This window comes from Pleurodeles waltl, chromosome 4_1, assembly GCF_031143425.1.
Source record: "Pleurodeles waltl isolate 20211129_DDA chromosome 4_1, aPleWal1.hap1.20221129, whole genome shotgun sequence".
NCBI lineage: Eukaryota > Metazoa > Chordata > Amphibia > Caudata > Salamandridae > Pleurodeles > Pleurodeles waltl.
In genome coordinates this window covers 20,670,857-20,696,752 of record NC_090442.1, presented here as the reverse complement: position 1 = coordinate 20,696,752, position 25,896 = coordinate 20,670,857, and the positions used below count along the sequence as shown (strand labels likewise).

The window sequence follows — 25,896 nt, the reverse complement described above, 5'->3', positions numbered from 1 at the left end:
GGCCATGTGAAGTCTGCATGTCAGGGTGTGGTGTGAGACTGAGTCGAAGGCTGCTGAGAGGTCATACAGGATGAGGGCCACAGTCTCTCCCTTGTCCAGCAGGGAGCGGATGTCATCTGTTGCGGCTTGGAGGGCTGTTTCAGTGCTGTGTTTTTTATTGAAGCCAGATTGGGAAGCGTCAAGGATGTTGTGGTCGTCCATGAAAGTGGCAAGTTGGCTGTTGATGGCTTTCTCAATGACGTTCTCTGTAAATAGGAGCAGGGAGGTGGGCCTGAAGTTCTTGAGGTCGGTGGGGTCCACTGAGGGTTTCTTGAGGAGAGGGTTGATCTCTGCATGTTTCCAGTCATCAGGGAAGGAGGCGTCTGATAGGGAGCTGTTGATGGTGAGGCGGAGCTTGGGGGCGATTGCTTCAGCGGCTCCGGTGAAGAAGTGCTGGGGGCCTGGGTCCGTGCGGGCCCCGGAGTTTATGATCTTCATTTTCTACAGTGTATCTTTGGTGGTGAGGGGGGTCCAGTTGGTGATCGCTGGTTTGTTGGTGTCGGGTTCCGGTGGAGGGGGTTCTGCACGTGGGTTGTCCTTGTTGAAGTTGTCGCAGATGGTCTTGACTTTGTGGTGGAAGTATGTGTTGGGTTTGCTGCAGAGATCTTGTGAGGGTGGGATGTCCATTGCTTCGCTGTTGGGTTGGGCGAACTCCTTGATGATGCTGAAGAGTTCCTTGCTGTTGTGTGCGTGTGAGGAGATGCTTTCTTCTATTGGTTTCTTTTTGGTACTTTTGATGAGTTGGTGGTGTGAGGTGGTGGCGGCTCTGAGGTTGCTTTGGGCTTCTGTAGATTTGGTGTTTCTCCAGATATCAAATAAGGGCTGTCAAAGCCTCTTCTATAAGACGGCCAAAATATGGAAGATATACCATGTATAAACAGTGAGGAGGTTGACATTATGCTATGGGATACTGAGGGTGCTAGTAATCTTTAGTTTAGATTTAGGGAAAAAATAGAACATTCATGGTACACAGTCATGTCTGTTAAAGCCAAAGGAAATCCTCAGAGTCTTCTTACAGTTGATATGTCTCTTGTTCTGGAGACATTATGGATTGAATCATTTCTGCTAAAACTGATTGTAAAGGGCCTGAGACTCATGCTCCATATTGGTATTGTATACCAAAGACTAAGGAACACATAGGGGCACTTTAGGTGTTGATAAATTAAACCAAGCCTAGTTGCACAGAAACAAGCAAGGGTCAAACAGAACAAAAGTAGAAGACAAACATATGTTCTAAGTCTCAATCAAATACATTCATGCCGGATTGACAGTTCTTATGCTAATGACATCAAAGGGCTTAAATCTTGTAGTAGTTAAAGCCAAAAATGCCATTCAGCATCTTTATTGAGTCCTTTTTGTATTGTGTTGCATCGGATGATTAGAGCACTTAATTTGAGCTCCAAGTCTCCAAAAGACACCCTGCACCCGGAGCCTCTCAGCCTTGGAGAGCTGGACCATCAGTGTCCCTACGAACCCCTGCAACTCAACTTACATGGCAGATGTAGGTTGACCTCTCCCTATCTGAGCTTGCAGTCCCTTTCTGAAAGTCATCTCCTCCTTTGGGTATCATTGGATGCCCAACACTGTGTTTGCACTCTGCACCTGGCTGTCCCTGTGCCACTGAGGGTATATGTTTGGTGCTGCCTTGTGCACCTGTGCTTGCCTCAACCCCCAGACACTAACACCTGACTCCGCTTGTACTTACCTGGGAGCAGCGCGTCTTCATCCCCCCTCAGCCTCCATTAACTAACATTGGGCACCGACTCAGACTTTGACCCCTGCACCCAGCCGCCCTGTGCCGCTGTGTGTGCACTCTTGGTACCATCCTGAACCTTGCCCAGTGCTAGTCTAAAGCAGTGAAGACTGGGATCGTAAGTCATGTACTTACTTGTGAAACTGCGTCATTGTTTTCCTTCCATAGGATAACTTTGAAGACTGAAACTTGCACTGTGTCTACTTTTGAAACAGCAAAGTACTTTTAATTTAAAAACTGCTTACATTATATATATTTGGTTCAAAGCAGATATAAAAGCAACTGTTACTTTTTCTAAATTGGTCTCGGATTTATTCTTTGAGTGTATGTCTCATTTATTGCCCCTGTGAGTACAACGATAGCTTAACATGACTCCTTGGTAAGCTTAACTGCTTGCCTACACTACCTCAAAAAGAGCACTAGACATATCTATTTCTGCCTCTGCAAACCTTTGAGGATCCACTTGACTCTCTGCACAGTGTACTTCATTTTAGTGCACTATATAGAAAGCTTCCTACAGCTGGGTCCAGACTGGGGTGGGCAGATTGGGCAGGGTTCTGTGGTGTACTTGGGACACCTTGTAGGTGGTGGCAAGGTGCAGCCCCTCCAGGCCAAGATTGAGACAATCATGGCCTGGCACCCACCTGGAACCCAAACAGAAGTGAGAGCCTTTTTAGGCCTCACTGGTATTACCGTAGGTTTGTTAAGCGTTATGGCACCATAGTGGCCCCCTTAACAGAACTAACATCCAAAAAGCAACCTAGGTTGGTGAATTAGACAGAGGCTTATCAGAACGCCTTTGACTCTCTAAAGGAAGCCATGTGCACGGCACCTGTGCTCAGGGCCCCCGACTACTCCAAGGAGTTCATTGTGCAGACAGACGCTTCAGAGTATGGCATAGGGGCGGTTCTAGCACAGCTGAATGAGGAGGACCTAGACCAACCAGTAGCCTTTATTAGCAGAAGGCTATTACCATGGAAACAGAGGTGGAGGGTCATTGAAAGAGAAGCATTTGCTGTGGTCTGGGCACTGAAGAAGCTGAGACCATACCTGTTTGGGACTCACTTCCGGGTTCAGACAGACCACAGGCCCCTCAAATATCTTATGCAGATGAGGGGTGAAAATTCTAAACTCTTGAGGTGGTCTATTTGCCTACAGGGGATGGACTTTACGGTGGAGCATTGCCCCGGGACTGACCACGCCAATGCTGATGGTCTCTCCATACTCTTCCGCCTTAGTGATGAGAGCTCCCAAGGGGTTGGGTAGCTCTCCCCACTTTCAGATGGGGGCACACATGTTAAACCTGACAGCCTTAGGGTGGTCATCCCCCAGCTTTTTGCCTGCCTCACTCCGCTTTCTGACACAGTTTTTTCTGGTTTTAGGACTCTGCACACTTTACTACTGCTAACCAGTGCTAAAGTGCATATGCTATCTCCCTTAAACATAGTGACATTGGTTCATTCCCAATTGGCCTACTTGATTTACCTGTAAGTCCCTAGTAAAGTACACTACAGGTGCACAGGGCCTGTAAATTGAATGCTGCTAATGGGCCTGCAGCACTGGTTGTGCCACCCACATAAGTAGCCCCTTAACCATGTCTCAGGCCTGCCATTGCAAGGTCTGTGTGTGCCGTTTTACTGCCACTTCGACTTGGCATTTAAAAGTACTTGTCAAGCCTTAAACTCCCCTCTTTCTACATATAATTCACCCCTAAGGTAGGCCCTAGGTAACCCATAAGGCAGGGTGCTATTTAGGTAAAAGGCAGGACATGCACATGTGTGTTTTATATCATAAATTCGTTTTCCACTACTGTGAGGCCTGCTCCTTTCATAGGCTAGCATTAAGACTACCCTCATATACTTTTTCAGTGGTCAATTCAGAAAAGGGTAACCAGGTCATATTTAGTGTGGCCAGAATTGTAAAAGAAAATCCTGCTTTTTGGTGAGGTTGGATTTTATATTAATATTTTAGAAATGCCAATTTTACAAAGTGAGCATTTCTCTGCACTAAAAATCCATCTATGTCTTACAGTCTGTCTCTAATCAACATCTGGGCTGGGCTGGTTGACAACTTCCTTGTGCATTTCACCTAGTCAACCACAAACACAGGACACTCAGTCACACCTGCACTCATCTGCACACTGAATGGCTCTTCCTGGGCCGGAAGGGTGTAGGGCCTGACACTTACATTTCAAAGGCTTGTGGCCTGCCCGCCCACAATGGACTGTCAAACCCCCTACTGGGACCCTGGCAGACAGACCTGTACTGAAAGGGGAACTTTGGGGTATATATACTGGGTCTCTGACCCCACCAACTCAGACACTTCTGGACCTGAACCTGCCTGGCTGGCCAAAAGACTCATCGGGAGTGCTTTGCTGGGAAGGACTGCTACCTTGCTGTTGCTCTGCTGCCCTGCTGGCCTCTGACTTTGCTAAGAAGTGCTCTCCAAGGGCTTGGATTGAGCTTGCCTCCTATTTTCTAAAGTCTCAAGGCCAAAAAGACTTCACCTCTTTAGGAAACTCCTGGTGCGCCACAAATTGATGTGCAGCCTGCCGGAAACGATGCACAGCCTGCTTTGCGACCAAGAAATTGCCACACAGCGGAACTGGAATGATGCAGCCTGACTTCCCGAATGAAGATTCAACGCAGTGCCTGCCTTACAACAGAAAGTTTTACGCACATCCCTACCGGATCGACGCACAGCCGAACCAGAACAATGCAGTCATTCCCTGAGTAGAAAAATGGACGCAGTGCCTGCCGTGTGAGAAATAATTTGACGCATCGCCCTACCAGATCAAAGCAACGCCTTGACTTCATTCAGCGTGCCCAGGATTTCCCCGCATTGTTCCTGGGTGTCAAAAAGATCCCTGCACCGCAGTGAGGAACCAAGGCTGCGCACCGAAAACAACACAAGCCCCTTGCAGCAGTGAAAGAAACAACCCAACGCACACCATATTTTTCCACACATCTCCTCCTCTGCAGTCTCTGTGCGTGTTATTTTTTACGCAACCCAGGTACTTTGTGTACTCAAGAGACGTCTGTTGATTTCTGAGATTTAAGACTCTTTTTAATCTTGCAAAAGTGATGTCTCAACTTGTGCTTATTGAATCTTTATCGTTTTTACCTTATTTTATTCAGATAAAAATATAATCAATTTTTCTAAATCTGTGTGGTGTACTTTTGTGGTGTTTTCACTATGTCACTGTGTGATGTATTGCACAAAAACTTTACACATTACCTTCTAAGTTAATCCTGACTGCTCAGTGCCAAGCTACCAGAGGGTGGGCACAGGATGATTTGGTTTGTGTGTGACTTACCCTGACTAGGATTGTGGTCCCTACTCGGACATGGGTTTATACCGCTGCCAACTACAGACCCCATTTCTAACAGTGGTGGTCCTCAACCTCACTCCCTACCTCCATCTTGGGATGAGAGAGTTAAGGTCCCTCTGCAGACTGAAACAAATTAAGGCCCTCATTACGGGAATCCCGCCGAGTTCGGTACTGGTGATCGAAACAACGACCACCAGCACGTTGAAGACCCCGCTGGCCATTAAACAGTGTTTCCACCAGCCAGCCCAGCGGAATGCAGGGCCTGTACATTGCCGACGCCAGCAGCACCCGTCGCGCATATCACTGCCCGTAAATCGGGCGCAACGGGGATGTGCACGGGGCCCCTGCACTGCCCATGCCATCCCCGGGGCACCCATTTCGCCAGCCTTTCCCTGGTGGCCTAAACTGCCAGGGAAAAGCTGGGGGAAGACAGGTTTGTTATCCGGCAGGTAGCGCTGCTTGCAGCGCTGCCCAGTCAGATAAGGAACTCCGCCATCGCCAGGTTGCCTGGCAGTGGTAGCTTGGCGGTGGCCGAGTTCCGCTTGCGGCGGTCTCCCCATGTCCATTATGTGGCGTCTGGACCGCCATGCCGGTGGCGGTAATTTCTGCCACCGTTGGCATGGCGGTTCGGACCACCATGTTCATAATGAGGGCCTAAAACTGGTTCCAACCCTACCAAGGTTAAGCTCCAGGACCTCTTGGCAGAGTATGCAAAGGAACACCCTACTGAGGAGGAAGACATCCCCTTTAGGGATCAGCAGGATGAACTTCCCCCTCCTAACCTAACTAGGGAGGACAAGGTCCAATGCCCCTGACTCCAAGGATAGTACACACTGGATCTGGATGTTCTGCAGGGGAATCCAGCTCCTCTGGGAACATTGAGGGCATCCTCAATGAAGAGGACCTTCTTTTAGCAAGGATGGCCAAAAGGTTAGCTTTGGAGAGACAGCTTCTAGCTTTGCAAAGGAAGAGACCAAAAATGGGATTAATGCTCATTAATGGTGGCAGCAACTTAATATCTAGGGACAGAGAGCGCTCTGACACCCGTAAAATCCCCAAAGGGATTGTCCCCATGTATGAGGAAGGTGATGACATTACCAAGTGGTTCACAGCCTTTGAGAGGGCTTGTGGGATCAGAAGATTGAAAAAGACTCATTGGGGGGGTCTCCTTGGAGAAACTGTTCCCTGGTAAGTGTAGGGATAGACTCCTCACACTCACTGGTGCAGATGCTGAATCCTATGACCACATAAAGGCTACCCCGACTGAGGACTTTGGAGTATAGAATTAGGTTCAGAGGGCCTCACAAAACCTCAAGCCAGTCCTGGGTTGATTTTGTAGACTACTCAGTGAAAACACCAGATGGTTGGATAACTGGCAGTGGAGTGCATGACTATGATGGGTGTTATAATTTGTTTATTAAAGAACATCTTTTAAGTAACTGCTTCAATGACAAGGTGCATCAGTATCTGGTAGACCTAGTTCCAATTTCTCCCCAAGAATTGGGAAAGAAGCAGACCATTGTGTCAAGACTAGGATGACCAAGACTTCCACTGGGGTGACCAAAAGAAAGGGGTTACAAAGCCTCCCCAAGGGAAGGGTGGTGAGACACCTAAGGATAAAAGTAAAGAGGCTTCTAAAGGCCCCTAAAAACCTGGGCAGGAGGGTGGGCCCCAAGCCACAATCTTCCCATGGGTACAAAGATATAAACTTTGTTCCCAAAAAGGCCTGGTGTTTTAACTGTAAACAGCACGGACACCAAACTGGAGACTTGTCCTGTCCCAAAAAGAATCCCCCAAATACTGCGCCAGCAAGCACTGGTATAGCCAGTCTCCCTGTGGGATCAACAGTGTGCCCAGAGCAAATCAGGGTTCACACTGAAGCTACTTTAGTTTCTGAGGGTGGGGTAGATATTGGCACTCTAGATGTCTGGCCCCCTAATATGAACAAATATAGACAGCATCCCTTGATTAAGGGGACTAAAGTAGAAGCCCTGAAGGATACAGGTGCCAGTGTCATCATGGTAAGAGAAAAACTGTTTTCCCCAGGACAGTATCTGGCTGAACAAACTTATCCAGTCACCAATGCTGACAATGTGACTAAGGTCCATTCCATGTCTGTGGTGACCTTAGAATGAGGAGGGGACACTGGTCTGAAACAGGCAGTGGTCTCTTCTGCGATCCAGTCAGCTAGGGAATGACCTGGAGTCCTCAGCTTGGGCTGAGGTAGAACTCAAAACCAACGCAGCCAGGCTGGGAATCCCTGAGATGGTGTGTGTACAAACTAGAGCACAGATCTGAGCAAAGGGTGAAAAAAGAGTTGGAGCCAGGAATAATGGCTCAACCTTACAAGAAAAGGGGCAGGAAGACTGGGGGCCAGCTTCTGTATGGCAAAAAGCACAAGACTCCTCTTCTTAGGAAGACATCTTAGCATCCTTTGAGGTAACTGAGCATATGGAACTTGATCCTTATCAGATAGAGCTCTTGAGCTCATGGGGACCTCTAGGGTCCAGCTGTGCCAGAGACTGAGAACCTGTCTCACTCTTGAAGGTCTGAGACAGCAAGCAGCTGCACAGGAGAAGGTAGATGTCAGTGGCTCGAACAAGGTCTATTGGGAGGAAGGACTCCTATACACTGAGGCCAGATACCCCAAAACTGGTACAACCAAGAGAGTGGTAGTACCTCAGCAGTTTAGGGTTTTCATCCTCACTTTAGCACTTTAGCACATGGCAGCCCCCTAGCTGGGCATCTGGGCCAAACTAAAACTTGGAATAGGCTTGTCAGCCATTTCTACTGGCCCAACATGTTTCAAAAGGTGAAGGAGTTTTGCAGCTCCTGTGTCACCTGTCAAGCCAGTGGTAAGGCAGGTGGCCACCCAAAGCCCCCCTTAATTCGTCTACCAGTGGTTGGGGTTCCCTATGAAAGGGTTGGTGTGGACACAGTGGGTCCACTTGAACCACCCAAAGCCTCAGGAAACCAATATATACTGGTAGTAGTGGATCATACTACCAGGTATCCTAAAGCAATTTCCCTTAGGTCTACTACACCTCCTGTTGTAGCCAAAGCCCTCATTGGTATCTTTACCAAGGTAGAGTTTCCTAAGGTTGTGGTTTCAGACAGAGGTGTCTACTTCATGTCAGCTTACCTAAACTGCATGTGGAATGAGTGCGGGGTGACTTATAAGTTCACTACACCATACCATCCACAAACCAATGAACTTGCTGCAAGGTTCAACAAGACACTGAAGGGCATGATCATGGGGCTCCCTCAAAAACGTGAAAGGTTTACAAAGTCCTGGAACTCAGCAGTCAAAAGGAAAATTACTTGTAAGAAAAACTGACTTTTGACCTCTGACTGTGAACAAAGAGCAAATGTAACATAAGAACAAGATTTAAAGGCATCTTTTATTGCCCCTCCACTTTTTAACTGAAAAGAACACCTGTTCAGTGTCAACTCGCCATAAGGAATGAGTAAGTATTAAAAATAGCTCGACCTGATCAAATAAGACTCACCAATGCAAGTGGTCGAGTGGATTTTTCAAGTCTTGAGAGAGTGGGGTTTTGCCCTTTTGAAATTCTGTTTGGCCACCCTGTTAGGGGACAACTTGAACTTAAGGAGGGCTGGGAGAGACCTCGCCATGAGACCAAGCAAGGTGTGGTGGACTATGTGCTCGGCCTCCACTCTAGGATGGTAGATTACATGGAAAAAGCATCCAAAAACCTTGAGGCCAGCCAATAGCTTCCTAGTCCAGAATTGTCTGAATCTTGGGTTGTAAATGTTGAATTTGGCCTCCACCTACAAGGTGGACCAAGTGTACAACTGTGCCCTGCCCTATTTGGCACTTAGCTGCTTTAATAGCGAGGCTTGCTGTTTGCAGTGCATGCAAAACCTTCCCCAGGTGGACCAGGTGATCCTGCCAGCTGGAGCTAAAGACAGCAATATCATCTGGATATACTGCACTAAAATAATCCAAACCAGCAAGGACTTGATTCACCAACATTTGGAAGGTAGCAGGGGCATTCTTTAAGCCAAAGGGCATAAAGATAATGCCGATCGGGTGTAGAGAATGCTGTCTTTTCTTTTGCTCCAGGTGCCATCCTAATTTGCCAGTACCCTGCAGTTACGTCAAAGGTACTAATTTGGCTGCACCTAACTTGCATCTGCTCTGGTTAAGTGGTGTGCATCTGTCTTAGTGACAGAGTTGAGTCCTCTGCAGTCCTCACAGAACCTCTTTTCTCTCTTGCCATCTTTGGTTTGAGGTTTGGGGACCAAGACCACTGGGTTAGCCCAGGGACTGTCATAGTGCTCTATTACCCCTAACTCCCGCATCTTGTGGACTTCCACTTTGATGTTCTCTTTGACTTGGTCGGACTGTCTATAAAATGTGTTTTTGACAGGTCTCCTGTGTCCACATCATGGGTACACAGATGTGTCTGACCAGGGGTCAAAGAGAAGAGCTCTGCCTGCAGTCAGCTTGCTATTGGGCAGAGAGAGTGTCTGAACAGACAACTCCATCCACTAATCCATCCTTAGGTTCAGTTGAGAGGGGGTCAGGGAGAGGTTCACTCTCTGCTTCCTGACCCTCATCTGTAACCATCAGCATGGTTATGTCTGCCCTATCATTGTAGAGTTCCAGGCAGTTAACATGGATCACCCTTTTGGGTGTCCTGCTAGTGCCCAGGTCCAATAAGTAAGTGATCTGACTCTTCTTTTCTAGGACTGGGTAAGGGCCACCCCATCTGTCCTGAAGTGCCCTGGGAGCCACAGGCTCCAGAACCCGGAATTCAACCATTGCAGCCTTTTGTTCATACCACAACTTCTGGAGTTGTTGGCTGGCCTCAAGGTTTTTGGATGCCTTTTCCGTGTACTCAGCCATCCTAGAGTGGAGGCCAAGCACATAGTTCACTGCATCTTGTTTAGGCTCATGGAGAGGTCTCTCCCAGCCTTGGTTAACAAGTGCCAGTGGCCCCCTGGCAGAATGGCCACACAGAAGTTCAAAGGAGGAAAACCCTACTCCCTTCTAGGGCACCTCTCTGTAGACGAAAAGCAGGTGTGGCAGGAGGACATCCCATCTCCTAACCTAGAGAAACTGGGGGTTGGTTTCTCCAAAGCCTGGGGGCTGCGGGTGCAGTGTGTCTTTATGCATCGGATATCTTCGTCCAGAGCTTCACAGTCAGGGGGGACCTCGGGATTCCCTCTGCAAGCATTGTCACAGATGGGTCATCCCAGGGTGGGCACCTACTTGCAATCGCCTGGGGACCCTCTCTGGCTGGGTGGACCACCTGGACCCGGGTCGTGGGTGTCAGGTGCATAGGGGTCAAGACTCACGCATCCGGAGTGAGGTGGGAGTCCTTGGCTGTAGGTTTTTCTCAGACAAAGCTGCTGTCCTTGGGAGTTCTTGGTCCTTTTGGGTGCAGGGCAGTCCTCTGGAGTTGGCAGGGGTCGCTGTCCTGCTGGACGCATTGCTGGTCTTTTGCAGGTTCTTTGAAGCAGGAGACTGGACGGTAGGGCTGGGGCCAAAGCAGTTGTCGTCCTTCTTCTTCTCTGCTGAGGGTTTCAGCTAAGCAGTCCCTACTCTTCTTGTAGGTCACCAAGAATCTGGTGAGCTGGGTTGAGGGAGGCCCTTAAATCCTAGATTATGGGGCTTTTAGGGGGTCAGAGGGCAGTAGACAATGGTTACTGTCCCTCAGGGTGGTTACGCCCTCCTTGTGCCCACGCCCTTTGTGGAGGAGGGCACAAACCGAATCCTATTGGTCCCTGTCCTCCAAACCAAGATGGAGGATTCTGCAGGGAAGGGGTCGCCTCAGCTTTGGACACCTTAGGGGTGGTCCTGGCTGGGGTGGTCACTCCTCCCTGTTTTCCCTAATTTTCCTACCGGACCTGCCGTCAAAAGTGGGGCTTTGTCCGGGGGGGGGCGGGAATCTCCACTAGGTGGGGTGCCCTGGGGCACTGTAATCCGAGGCTTGAGCCTTTGAGGCTCACCACCAGGTATTACATTTCCTGAAGGGGGGGAGGTGTGAAGCACCTCCACCCAGGACAACTTTGTTTCTGATCACAGAGTGCACAAAGGCACTCACCCCATGTGGTCAGAAACTTGTCTGAAAGTGGCAGGCTGGCATAGACCGGTCAGTCCTACACTAGCAGCTTGGCTAACATACAGGAGGCATCTCTAAGACTCCCTTGGTGTGCATTTTTCAATAAATCCCACACTGGCATCAGTGTGGGTTTACTGTGCTGAGAAGTTTGAAATCAAACTTCCCAGTATTCAGAGAAGCCATTATGGAGCTGTGGAGTTCATAATGACAACCTCCCAGACCATATACTCATTATGGCTACACTGCACTTACAATGTCTAAGAATAGACTTAGACACTGTAGGGGTATATTGCTCATGCATCTATGCCCTCACCTGTGGTATAATGCACCCTGCCTTAAGGCTGAAAGGCCTGCTAGAGGGGTGACTTGCCTATGCCACAGGCAGTGATTTGAGGGCATAGCACCCTGAGAGAGGTGCCATGTTGACTTTGTCTTTTTCTCCTCATCAGCACACACAAGATGCAGTGTGTGCTTTGTGAGGGGTCCCCTAGGGTGGCATAATATATGCTACAGCCCTTAGAGACCTTCCCTGGCCACAGGGCCCTTGGTACCCTGGGTACCTTTTACAAGGCACTTACCTGTGTGCCAGGGGTGTGCCAATTGTGGAAACAAAGGAACAGTTTTAAGGAAAGAACAAAGAACACTGGGGCTGGGGCCTGATTAGCAGGGTCCCAGCCCACTTTCAATCAAAGTTGGCATCAACACTAGGCAAAAAGGGGGGGGTAACCATGGCAACAGTGGCACTTTCCTACAGACCCCTCATGAGATTTTGTGATAGCTATTTTATTAAGTGCAAAGGCCTGGACATGGTTTAGTTTCCACAAAAACTGCCCTCCTAGTGTGAGAACAAAGCTTTGCAGAGTGCACAGATCACCTCCCCTCTGAACATCCTCTTAGTGTAATAAATAGTTAACTTTACAGATCTATAAATACCATTTATAATCCAGTAAAAGGCGGTGTGGTGTGCACAGATCACCTCCACTTTAAACACCCTTTTAGTGTGAGTAGTAATCAATGTGCCTTATAGATCTGTAAATACCATTTATAATGCAGTAAGAAGCAGAGGTTTAATCCACTTTTAACACTCCCCTTAGTGTAGTAAAAAGAAGAACAGTTTGTACAGTTACTTTTTTGTAAACACTTCTCTTAGGGCCATATGTACAAACACTTTTTCCCATAGACACAGAATGGGGAAAAACCTTTGCTACATCTGGCCCTTAGTGTGGCAAAAAGCAGAGCAGTTTGTACAGGTTCCTCTTTTGTAAACACCCCTCATTGTGTGGTAAAAGGCAGTGCGCTGTGCACAGTTTTCTTCTGTGAATGCCCCTCATAGTGTAATAAAGAGCAAGTTGCTGTACACAGATTTCGTTCTATTACTGCCCCTCATATTATAGGTAAAAGTAGTGCAGTGTTTACAGATTTTTTCTGTAAAGGCATCTCACCATGTCAGTAAACAGCAGTGCAGCGTGTACATATTTACTCTTTGGTATACACCCTTCATTCTGCTCTAAAATTGATTTCTTCTTGTAGCTGTAAACACCCCTTTTACTGTAGGCAAAAATAGTGCAATCTGCAAACGTACTTTTCTTTAACTGCTCTTGTAATATAGGAAAGAGCAGTGCAGTGTGCACAGAATAAGTCTTTTGTAAACACTCCTCATAGTGTAGGAAAAAGCAACGCAGAATAGACCGATTTCTTATAATGGGAGCAAAAGGCCATGCAGTGCACACAGATTTTCTCTTTTTTACACACCTGTGTAGTGTAGTGCAGACCTCCTACATGCTGTAACCACTCCTTTTTAGTATAGTTAAAAAACAGAACAGTGTGCATCAATTTTCGCTTTCAATGTACAGTTAAAAAGCAGTGCAGAGTGCCCAGATGTCCTCTTCTGTTAATGCCTCCACAAAGTGTAGTAAAAAGCAGTGCTGAGTGCACAGATTCCTCATAGTGCAGTAAGATACAGGACAGCATACCCACAATCCTCAGTACAGTAAGATATAGTGCAGTGACACAGATCTTGCAGTGCAATAAGATACAGTGCAGTGTGTACAGATTCCTCACAGGGCATAAAGACACAATGCAGTGCACAGATTCCTCACAGTGCAGCAAGATGCAGTGCAGTCTGGAGATTTCTTATAGCGAAGTAAGACACAGTGCAGTGCCCAGCCTCCTCATAGTGCAGTAAGATGCAGTGCAAAGATTCCTCACAGTGCAGTAAGATGCAGTACAATGTGTACAGATTCCTCACAGTGCAGTGAGATACAGTGTACAGATTCCTCACAGTGCAGTAAGATACAGTGCAGTGTGCACAGATTCCTTTTAGTACAGTAAGATGCAGTGCACAGATTCCTCGCAGTGCAGTAAGATGGAGTGCACAGATCCCTCAGTGCAGTAGGATGCAGTGCGCACAGATTCCTCTCAGTTCAGTAAGATTTAGTGCAGTAAGATGCTGTGCACAGATTCCTCACAATGCAGTAAGATGCAGTGCACAGATTCCTTGCAGTGCAGTAAGATGCTGTGTGCACAGATCCCCTCTTCTAACATAAATGATAACTGCAAACACCCCCCAGGCCCAGAAGGAAAGCCCCCAGAGGTCCCCAGATGGAAGAGCCCAGCTCAGAGTGGCTCCTGGCAGAGATTCCTCATAGTGCTGTAAGATGCAGTGCAGTGTACACAGATCCGTCATAGTGTAGTAAGGCGCAGTGCACAGATTCCTCAAAGTGCAGTAAGATGCAGTGCACAGACTCCTCACAGTGCACAGATCCCTCAGTGCAGTAAGATGCAGTGCACATATCTCCTCTTTAACATAAATGACGACCACAAACACCCCTTGGCCCGGAAGGAAAGCCCCACCGAGGTCCCCGGAGAGAAGAGCCCAGCTCAGCCCGGCTCCGGGCAGAGATTTCCTCACAATGCAGTAAGATGCAGTGCAGTGTACACAGATCCGTCATAGTGTAGTACGGTGCAGTGCACAGATTCCTCACAGTGCAGTAAGATGCAGTGCACAGACTCCTCACAGTGCACAGATCCCTCAGTGCAGTAAGATGCAGTGCACGGACTCCTCACAGTGCAGTAAGATGCAGCGCAGTGTGCACAGACTCCTCACAGGGCATTAAGGTGCAGTGCACAGACCCCTCAGTGCAGTAAGATGCAGTGCAAAGACTCATCATAGTGCAGTAAGATGCAGTGCACAGATCCCTCAGTGCAGTAAGATGCAGTGCAGTGCACAGATCCCCTCTTTAACACAAATGATGACCACAAACACCCCCAGGGCTGGAAGGAAACCCCCCCAGAGGTCCCCGGATAGAAGAGCCCAGCTCAGCCCGGCTCCTGGCAGAGATTTCCTCCAGGATTATTCAGTCTATTTCTACAAACACAGCAGAAGGTGCTGACAATCTCCTACCTGAGCAGAAACCTGTGCAGACATTTCCAGGCTCTCTCCTCCTCCTGGAGGGGGGGTGGGGCAGGTGCAGATTTGGGGTCCGAGGGGGGTCTGTGAGGGTCTGAAGATGAAGATAACTGCACAGACAGACAGGGGGTCCCTCCTCCACTGCAGCAGGCTGGGCACAGAGGGAGAGGCCGGAAGTGATGTCAGCATCGGCTGCTGCTGCTGTCTCTGCCGCCGCTGACCCGGAAGAGGAAACTCTTGTCTCCGTCATTACACTGTTCCCGGTTTTATGGTATGAAGCTGCGGCATGCTTTTTCTGTGCTCGGTTGTAAGGCAGCTCGCGTTGAGCCTTGAGTTGTAACAAGAGAAGATAAACTGTTTTTTACTCAGACTGAAACGTTCATGTTTGCCTCGAGCACAGCGCAGCCTATCTCAATACTATCTTGTACCGCTGAGTTGCTTCTTCCGGGTTAGCGGTGGCAGAGACAGCACCAGCAGCGGATCCTGCCATCGCTTTCAGCATCGCATGTTACAAACATGGCCAGCGGAGACTCTGGTACCGGGTCAGTGGATGCGTCACTTCCGGCATCTCAGGCTATAATGAAGGACAGGAGAGTAACTTCCGGGTCAGGCGCGGCAGAGCAAGCACCAGCAGTGGTTATTGACAATCCTTCCGGGCTCGCCTACTCAGAGCATGGACAGCAGAGTCTCCACTTCCGGGTCAGCGGCGGCAGAGCAACTGTCAGCACCAACTGTGATTGCGTTCAGTTCTGTAATAAATGCACGGAGGCGCTATCACTGCAGCTGAAACAACTGGAAATATTCTTACCGTCCGCAAACTGTCAAAAACCATTGCTGACCCAGGTTAATTACTTCAACACCCCTCGTCCTCGACCCAGTCATTAAAAACATGAGGCAGTATCCAATCACAGACAGGAAACAAAACTGGAAGCGCTTGGACCCCCCCCAGCCTGCTGCTAAGGGCTGTAGCAAGCCAACCACACCCCAGCACCGTCTGTTTTGTTTCTTGTCCCTGACGGGATATGGGGGACGCTGAGGTGACTGCCGGGCCTTCACGACCAACGCAGTGCAGCCTTCCTCCTCCTGCCGGGCCGCGGAGCGCCTGTGATAACGGAGCTCCACGCCTCGCTGCTCTGTGTGCTCTGGCGGTGTCTTGGAGCGGGGGTGGCTGTGTTCCCGCTCAGTGAGGTGATCATTCCACAGTAGCTGGGAGGAATTCTCCCCGCGATACAGGTGACTTTTGATCACGGCCATGATGCTGCGCACTCAGTCTCCGGCTGCTGAAGCCTCAGGACCCTCCTCACACCACAGGTCACCTCATGCCACGCACTCAGTCTCTGGCTGCTGTAGCCTCAGGACCCTCCTCACACCACAGGTCACCTCATGCCGCGCACTCAGTCTCCGGCCGCTGAAGCCTCAGGACCCTCCTCACACCATAGGTCACCTCATTCCGCGCACCCAGTCTCCAGCCGCTGAAGCCTCAGGACCCTCCTCCCACCACAGGTCACCTCATGCCGTGCACTCAGTCTCCGGTCACTGAAGCCTCAGGACCCTCCTCACACCACAGGTCACCTCATGACGCGTACTCAGCCTCCGGCTGCTGCAGCCTCAGGACCCTCCTCACACCACAGGTTACCTCATGCCGCGCACTCAGTCTCCGGCCGCTGCAGCCTCAGGACCCTCCTCACACCACAGGTCACTTCATGCCACGCACTCAGTCTCCGGATGCTGATGCATTGTGTCCGCTGTAGTCGGCGAGGGGCATTGGATTAGCAGTGTGGATGGCTTGTACTGTAGCATGCGGGCGGGTTCCAATGCCAGGCTTCACTTCCGCCCGCCATACAGGCCGCACAGCGATTGTCCACTCCTGAGCTTGCGCGCCAGCTTGGGTGAAATGCAGTCTGAACCTAACTTTCTGTGTGTTGTTCAGCGGTGTCTGGTGCTCTACTGGTTGGCTGCAGACTGGTTTCGCATGCTGGGAGGAGGTGGGTTTCAAAGGAGTCATGAACCAGTGCGTGTGGGGTAACGGCATCAGCTGCCAACCTTAGGGCTGGGAAACCAGGTCCAACTCCTGCCCTCGACTCAACCTCCTGTGATTCTGGGGAATTCACTTATTCTCCCTGTGGCAACTATTTAGCACCTTGCATCCCGCACTGGGGGTTTGGTGCATGAGGAGTGGCTGTGGTTTTTCTGGACAGGACCTATACTCAGACTTCCCAGTTTTGCTACAACACATGCATTGTCTGTAAGTTCAATGTATCCTACAAGGAAATTACCATCATGCAAAGTGCGGTCTGAGATAGGCATTTGTGACAAAAGGCCTCTTTTTGACATGGTTAGCCCCCACTTTTTGCCTGGTCTTTGATGTAGTCCCACAATTGTTAGTGCTGAGGGCTCCTGCTAAGCAGGTTCCCTGGGCCAGATCTCTTTTCCAAAACTGTTGTGATGCACTGGCACAACTGGATACACCCTTAATTACCACTATAAGTCTCTAGCAAATGGGTACTTAGGTACCCAGGGGATGGAGTAGTATGAGTAGGCTCCTGAGGGCAGCAGCACTGATTATGCCACCCTCTAGGGCCATGCATCCAGATGCACCAAGCACTGCCTTTGCAGGCTGAGTACCCTGATGCAGTCCTAAAACACAAATTCGACATGCCACACTCCCTGTGTGCCCTGTCCACTATACACTTCATGCAGTATAGGTAATTCACCCCTCGGACAGGCCTTCTCGCCCTAAAGCAGGGTGCACTATACTGTATGTGAGGACATAGCTGGATGAGCAATATGCCCCTACTGTGTCCTTGTCAAACCTGGGATATAGTAAGTCAACAGAGCAGCCATTTTAAATGAATGTGCTGGACACTGGTCAGTACGAGTTTCACAGCTACATGATAGCTACTCTGAACCCTGGGATGTTTGGTATCAAACAACTCAGATTGATAAATCCAAACTGGTAGCAGTATTGGATTGATTGTAAAATGTATCCTGGGGTTACTTTAGAGGTGCCCCCTTGCAAAAGCTAACTACCCTGGCTTGGTTGCTGGCCAGTCACAACCAGCCTTCAACCTCCAGGCAAAATTCTGAGCCCTTGGGGTGAGAGATCCTGCTCTCTGGGCCCCAGAAAAAAACCTTTCCTGGGAGGAGGTGCAAACACCTCCTTCCTCAGGAATGTGCATTGCCCTGCTAGCGAGCCTTAAAGGGCTTACCGCCCTTGAGACTTGACCCCTAAGCCAGCTGCTAGCGGCAGATAGCAGCCCCCGTTGCAAACCCCCACTTTTGGTGGGAGCAACAGCAGGAAACCAGACAAAGAACAGGAGGAGTGGTCAGCCCCTGCTTGCACCACCCCTAAGGTGTTGCATGCAAGGTGACCTCTCCATTACATTTTCCTTCATTTTGCATGGAAGGAAAATAGCCAATCAGGTGTAGGGAAGTGACCTCTGCGCACAGGAAGTGGTCACTTAGTGGGTGTAGCCACCCTAATGTAGGTGACCCATTGGTCACTACTAGGTACCCCCAGAACGCCCATTAAAAGTGGATCTACGGTATTCAAGTGTCTCATGTCATCCGTTCCCACTGGTCACACTGGTTGTGGGCCTTTGTTCCCGTGGCTCCCTTTCCCCTTTCTCTGTTGCTTCCAAGAGTCTGTGGAGGTGGCTTTCTCCCCCCTCCTTTATAGTCGATCCGAGTGTCACGCAGTCTCTTTAGTACTCTTCTCCTGCAGGTCCAGGAGGGCCGAAGCTTCCTCAATGTCTGTAAAGTAGTTTGTATGTTATCAAGATAAAAGGCAATGCCGAAGGGATATGTCCATCTGTACCTGATATTTCGAGGCCCTCAAAGCTTCTGTGACTGGTCAGATTGCAGTCTGCGGGCTAATGTTGCTGATGCCACATCTTGATACAATGCGCATACTGCACCTTTAAAGGAGATGGTGTCTAATTTTCTCGCCTGCTGGAGGATCAGCTCCTTAACCTTAAAGGAGCTCACCTTCTCCAGGATGTCTCTGGCTCTCCTCCCGTCACTTGTGGTGTGGACCCCTACCCGGTACACTTGCTCCAGTTAGATCTCTGGGTGTTTGTCACCTAGGATGGTAGAGAAGAGGCCTACCACAAATGCTTCGAGATCATGGCCTTCGCTGCCTTCTTCCAGCCCTTTTACTCAGATGTTGTCTCTACGTGAGCGGTTTTCTAAATCTTCACATTTAAGGACAGTTAGATGCAATTTTGTCTTCATTTGGGTGAGATAATTTTCTATAGGCGCTATTTGTTGTTCAATCTCTTAGACCTTCGTCTCAAGGTCTAGGAGGGCCCCCCGTACTGAGTCCACATCGGATTGAAGAGCGGTAAGGTGGGAGTTAATTTCGGGTTTGAATGATTCAAGCATGGACTTAAGTCTGCTGTCAGTTCTTTGCGAAGTTCCGATTTGAAGTCGCAGAGTGATATCAGGTCTTCCTTTGCCTGCGCCAAGTTTTCTGCTTGCTTGGGTCCATCCAACATGTGCACGGCAGGTCCAAAGTAGTGAGAGACCCTGTTATCCTGCGGCTTCCTTCGGGACATAAATGCTGCTCCCAAATCAGTAACCCCCCTACTGCCACTTTTGGTAGGGGCCGGCAGGCCATTTCCCCTATTTGCTTCATTGTGTCACGCCTGGATGGCCCTGGGGCACCAGGCTGTATAGCCGCTTGTCAGTCCTCAGTGTTGGTTGCCCATCCCAGTCTTGCTCTTTGCTGCTCCGTCTCTGTTGCGTGATCTTTGGCACCTGTCTGGCGTGGGGGTTATGTAAAATTATGGTCAGTGCTCAAGTTACTTCTTGCTTCACCCTGCGCATCGCTTGATGGGCGCCACATTAGAGTCAGACAGTCGGGCTGTAGACCTCTAGCCTCTCTCCAGGGGGTCGCCGCTAAGCCCTAGGTCACGTTGCTGTTCAGGTGGGTCGGATTGCTCACCTTACTTCTCCCCAGCGCTTACCTGGCGCAGTGCTGGCCGCCTCTTTTCATTTCTATAATGCGACCACTTCAGGTTCTGGGCCTGTCTTGTTCTGCCCCAGTCAGTGGCTTAGCTGGGCCTTTCTCCAGGCGTCCCAATCCCATATCTGGGCTCGTGGCGGCCCGTGCATCCAGGCAACTTTCCTCTGGTGTCGTACCTTAATCAGGGCTTCAAACCGCTCTGAACACAGCAGGCCTGGCTCACCTTTTCGTGCCCACCGCCATGTTGATTCGTCGTGATCTGGCGCTGGAGGGCTTGATTTTGGTGGATTCTTCTATGTTTGCGCCTGTTTTTGCAATACGTTGTGTTCCCTGCTCCTTCCTAGGTGCATTTCTGGTGTCTGGCTCGCATCGTGGCACCTCGCATGATGTCTCTGCAATGTGCTTGAGTGGAGCCTCTGGAGATCACACTCTGTCAGCTATGTTGGTTGGCCACGCCCCCGCCCCTGATTTTGAGTCACCCCTGTTCAATGACAATGTCCTGGTTGATGCAGGCACGGTAATGACAGTGGAATATCTAGAACATCTGGGCAGCACTCTTTATTAGTCACCGATTCAGGTGTCGTGTGCTGTGGCAAGCTGGGCAGTCCTTCATCCCCATCCATTTGCGCTCGCTACATCTGAGGTAGAGGCTTTGTGGTAACAGATGCCTTGAGCCGCTATTTTCTGTCCTCTTGAGATCCATGTCTATCCACCAGGGGTTCACCTGTTCTACTGGAGGTTCGGATGTCCGGAGTTGGATTTCTTCCCTTCAAGGAACACTGCTTTCCTATTATCCTCTGGATGTGGGGACTTGGAGAATGGCTTTCCTGTCATTTGGTACACTCCTATGTTGAGGTATGCCTTTCCTTCCTTTCCCCTTATTCAGTCTTTTCTGCATATGGATCCGGATGGACAGGGCACCAGTGGTGGAAACTTTACTCTTCTGGCCACTGAATTCTCTGTTCCCCTTAGTGTGGATTTGTCCTTGGTCCCTCCTTGGGTTTTTGGCTGGGATTCTGTCCTGTTTGCTGTTTTCTGGTATGCATCTGCTGGTCCCACGAACCTCTGCTGTTTGGTGGTTGTGCGGGGACTCTGGTGTGGCAAGGATTGCCAGTCCACAGTTTTTCAGTGGGTAGTGGGTATTCTACTCTCTACTGTTATTCTCAATCTTGTTCTGTTGTCCAGTTCTTTCGGATGGGTTTCTTATGGGCTACGCACTGTCCATGTTGGAAGCTCTGTAGACTGCTGTCTATGCGTTCAGTGATTCTGGGCCAGATGTATCAAACGGTTTTGCATTCGCAAACGGTGCGAATCGCAAAATTCAGCCGTTTGCGAATGTAAAAATGCCTTTCACAAAGTACGTAAGGCATTCGCAGTGAAGTGCGACCCCATTTAGAGATCGCAAATTGCGGTTCTCTAAATAGGAAATTGCAAATAGAGAATTCCTATTTGCGATTTCCAAAGCACATGTATCAAGCATTTCCTAAACGCAAATTGGGCATTTAGGAAATGCAATTACACAAATTAAAGTTTGGTGGTAAGCATGTGCAAATTTTAAAAATGCGTTATAAATGCATTTTTAAAATTGACATGTAGCGCACAAATGCCCCTTAGGCATGTGTGTGCTCGACATGTCTGCAAATATTTTTTTGGGGTGCATCAGAGGGTCCTTAGGCCCCCAGCACCACCCTGGGGTTTGCATTACCTAATTTACGAATTCCTAACTGGAATTTGCAAATTGGGAATTGCAGAACCATTCGCACCTATGTTGAATGGAGGCGCATTCTCTATTTGCGATTCGGTAATAGCATTTGCGAATTTTAAGAAATCGCTATTACCGAATCGCAAATTTCATACATCCCATTTTGCATGTCTTAAATAGCGATTTCTTAAAATTTGCTATTTAAGAAATGCAAACCAGATCTTTGATACATCTGGCCCTTTGTTTCTTGACCTCTATTGCTGAGCCTTTGGTTGCAAGATGTGTTGGTGCCTCGCCTGCTGTTGCACCTTCTCTTCCGGCATGGAATATTTCTCTGGTTCCACGCCTTTCAGTCATCTTCTTTTGACTCTTTTTTTTTTATTTGTGGGTTCAAGTGCCTTTCCTGGTGACTCTCACACCCGCCTGGTACCTGGGGAAGTTTTCTATGTAATGTGTTCCCCTCCATCTTTCCAATTCCTGGTGGATGCAGTGATGGTAAGTGGATTCTGAGGCTCTTCTGAGTTCCGGCATGTCAAGGTTGATGGTACTGTTCTCTGTCCTTCGCCGCCTTCTCCTGAGGTACATGTGTGCACACTCTGGATGTTCTAAGTACATTATCTGTGTTGTTATCAGGTCTGCTGCATTTTGGAATTCAGCTGGCCTCCTGGTGTTTTTTTTGGTTTTGCCGGACGTGATTCGTTGGGTTGCACAACGCCTTCCCCTTGGCATTGCAAAGTCTGCTAGAGGAGTTTCTGCTTCACGAGCTGCTTTCATGGAGGGTTCTTGGACAAGATCTGTTGGACTAGGACTAGGGCTTCTGACCCCATGTTGTTTTACATTCTTGTGTGCATGATGCACCAGCTATTTGCTTGCTTTTTAGGTATGGTGTGTTACCGGTGGTGGACCCTCCTGCTCCTGTTTCCTTGGTTTGGGATACAGCATTCCATTCTCTGGGGTATGCAGCAGTTTATTTGGGTGTATTGGGTAACGTTACTAAATAAGGTCATTGATGCTAATCGTCGCACATCTGAAACAGAGAGCTCCAGAGTAACAATCGTATGTACAGTCTTGTGAAGGGTGCCAGCCTGGTACGGAAACCCAACCACCAAGGGTTTAGAGATGCACAGAAACACAGGCGGAAAGCCGAACCACCTATGTCATGTTCTGTAAAATACAAAATGCAAGAACAAACGGGCAACGAGGGCACTCGAAAAAAAATAAGTCCAAGATGAGTAAATTTGCAGAAGATACTTTAATCCTTTGTAATGGGAAGTCGAATTCAGAAACAACCAACACGTGTTTCGTCCTCACGGACTTTTTCAAGGCTGAAAACAAAAACAAATGGGCACTATTTACAAGTAATGTCACTACCATCTGGTAGGTACAAAAAAGAATAATGTATCAGTTTAAAATTGAAATTAACAGCAAAGAAATTTTGCATAAGATGCATTAGCCCTTTGGCGTGCACGGATAGTCGGAATAGAGATAACCCATTGTTTAAGACGTTACGCACAAAAGAATGCCACCCTATATAAGATCGGTGGATATAGGGAGGAAGTGAGAAAGAAAAATTAAAGATGGTGAGTGGGGATGTAGAGAGCCAACACACGAGAATTGGGTGCAATGAGGGGTGTACTTACTAACCACAAGAGTTAGGATAGTGATATCGTGCACAAACTATATATATAAGTGAGACAAACGGTGCCCGTGGAGACGTTGATTTACCTCAAAGACTACCATTTGAGTGCCCAGAGTATTTCTGTTAAAACTCCGATGGTGATTCTATAACTGCGGAGAAGACCCAAAGAAAAAAAGGAAAAAATGCACTATTACTGTGAGATTTCATTCTAAAAGTGAAGCAACGAGAGAGCGGGGAGGGGGAAGGCGAAAATAAACCTACCAAGAACGATGAGTAGTCCATCAAAATATACAAGCGTCCCTTATGGTATAGGGAAAAGTATTTTTCCAAAGCAGAGGGACTGTATCGTGGAGTGTTTCCGTAGTATAGGATAACACAATGAGAGAGGCCTAAGTAGACCCAGCCTGTGAATTATAAAAACAAAAAGAAAAACCCCATAAGAAGCAAGCAATAATTCAAAAAGGACCAACTCTGGTATACGAGGAGTAGTTACTAATAACTTACGATGAATGTGGGAAAAGCGGGGCCCTATACTGACTGCGTTTAAACATTCCATAGAAGGAATGGGCTAAACGCCAAAAGGTGCAGTTGGTGAGCTGCCATGTGAGGCAAAATGAGCAAAGTGTATGTCAATTCACAAACTGCAGGTACGAGTGGGCAACGCCATGAAGGTGGCAACCCAGTTAATAACGGAAAATCCAAGCATAGTAAATAAGCTGTTAGAGTAAACTAAGTATTCGCCCGAAAACATAACAGTCAGGATGGCAGAGTCTAACTCCGTAAGCATAAACATCTAGGGAACATGGTGAAAAATAGAGATGCCCTCCACGGTAACGCCTCCCGATATCCTAATAGAAGCTACTAAATGAGAACTAGAAGAGAAAGGCAGTCAGCATTCAACCTTACCTGTACTGCCCCAGAATCCGGGAGTCGGGAAGAATCGGCGTATGTGATTAAACGCAGCGCATGATCCCGCTGCTGTGTTCGGATGAGAACAACGTCCCTGTAGAGTGTCGGCGTCTAAATACGCGCACTCCAAAAATAGAGGAAGGATTAAGCCTCACTATGCGGACAACGAGCAGATAACACTCGTATTCCAAAGCACTCCACGGGAGCCATATTAAGTGTGGTTGAGAGTGTGCCAGAGCATTGATGCGGACAAAGCAACGTATAGTTATACTGAAAATACAGTGAACAAAAGTGCTCGAGTAGAGAATCCCCCAATGTGAAAATGTGCACAAAGATGAAGAGTAGTGTTAAGAAGATCCCTTTGCCAGAGTTTTTTTATATAAAAGTTTTTACAAAAAAGATTTTTTTTAAAAGAAAGGGCATAGAGGGTGCAAGTATAGAAAGTTGTTGCAATAATACAAAGGTGAGAAAAAGTATAGGACACGGAGCCCAATATACATGACATGGAAATCAATTGAAAATAAACAACACTCGGCGTGTACCCTTTAAAGTGGGAGATAAGTTTGTACAACACTAATACATGGTATTGACATTTGAACAAGTTGTAAGGGACATGAAGAACATTCAGAAGATTGTAAAAAAAAGGGAGTATATAGACTGTTGCATGGGACATAATTATGTACAATACTAATGCATGGTATTTGACATATACAGTCATGTAGTGTACATAGAAGAGATGGGGAAAAGAGAACGGTTAAACATAGGCAGCAAAATTCTAACATAAAAGTATATTGCTAAGTGCATAATTACTGTTTTGTTCTCCTTACGGAAGACAGCGAGGTGCAACTATATCCAAAATTGTATCTTATGGACAGAGATATCCCTGATCACGTAGTGAGGGTGTAATGAGGAGAAAGGGAAAATGCAAGGTATCTGAATTTAGAGAAATACATGAAGGTCCTTGTGGATATTAAGGCCCTGTTCTACTGCTCGTAGTTTAATAATCCACCTGCTTTCAAGGCGTTTTAGGGCCAACGTACGGTTGCCTCCTCGAGGCATCCTGTTAAGAGAGTCAATCCCATGGATATAGATGTCCAAGACTTCTCTGTGTCCATGGGTCTCATTGTAATGGGTCGCAAAAGGATAGTTGATGTTGGATGACCGAATGGCTCTCAGGTGTTCTTGAATTCTCTCTTTTAATGGTCGAATGGTGCTTCCAACATATATGAGCCCACATGTGCAGAGAATGCAATACACCACAAAACTTGTGTTGCAATCAATAAAGTGTTTGAGTTTGTGTGTAACCTGGGTGTTGTACTGGAACCTCACTGTCTTGTCTTTGATGTACCCACAAATGTTGCAGTGTCCACATCTGTAAGTGCCAGGTGGCGGTTTAGGCAGCCAAGTATCCCTACTCTCAGGTGGCATGAAGCTGTAACATAGCTGGTCCCATAGGGTGGTGCCCCTCTTGTAAATGATACTGGGTTTTGCAGTAAGACCATTTTTTAATGTATCGTCTGTTAGTAACAATGACCAATGTTTGCGTACAGTTTTATAAACTTGGGAGCTCAGTGCACTGTGTTTGATAACAAGAGAGATATGTTCCTGTGAACTGTTCTTCTTGGTGTTGGTAAGTAAGTTCCTTGTATCTGGCGATACCAACATCCATTATGCAAGAAGATGTTGTTGTCCAGGACCATACTTATCAGGTCCATAAGAACAAGCCAAGATGGCCACAGAGCTCTTCTCCCCACCAACACCCCCCACAACACAATGTGACGCCACGCTGTACACGAAAGCTCACTCTTCCCTAAACGTGCTGAGATAAATGACGCACGAATACATCGCTGCAATCAAACTGCAGGAGAACAGTGATCAACTGTATCTGACGCGATGCTGAAATCTTGCCCTCGCTGCTGGTAATTCGAGAAGTGTAAATACAGTGAGCTCAAAGGTCTGACTCAGGCAGTCAGAATTAAAAACAAGTTTGAGCTATTAGCAGTTGTAAACTACGTAACCAGCAGAAGTGCAATTAACTATGTAACAGGGTCGATGT

The 25,896-nt window shown here is 48.2% G+C and overlaps 1 protein-coding gene and 1 pseudogene across 2 annotated transcripts in view; one reads left to right on the top strand and one right to left on the bottom strand.

Annotated features, from left to right (window-relative positions):
- LOC138287267 (zinc finger protein 208-like) overlaps window positions 1-25,896 on the top strand; it is a 130,383-nt pseudogene that overhangs the window by 60,645 nt on the left and 43,842 nt on the right.
- LOC138287266 (zinc finger protein 84-like) overlaps window positions 1-25,896 on the bottom strand; it is a 59,965-nt gene that overhangs the window by 14,478 nt on the left and 19,591 nt on the right. Inside the window, exon 1 of one of the 2 annotated variants that reach the window (XM_069227628.1) lies at window positions 14,619-14,649. The exons of the other annotated variant lie outside the window; for it this stretch is intronic. The gene's annotated coding sequence lies outside the window, so the exon portion shown is untranslated. Of the gene's footprint in view, window positions 1-14,618; window positions 14,650-25,896 lie in introns of those variants that run through there. 2 annotated transcript variants of the gene reach the window in all.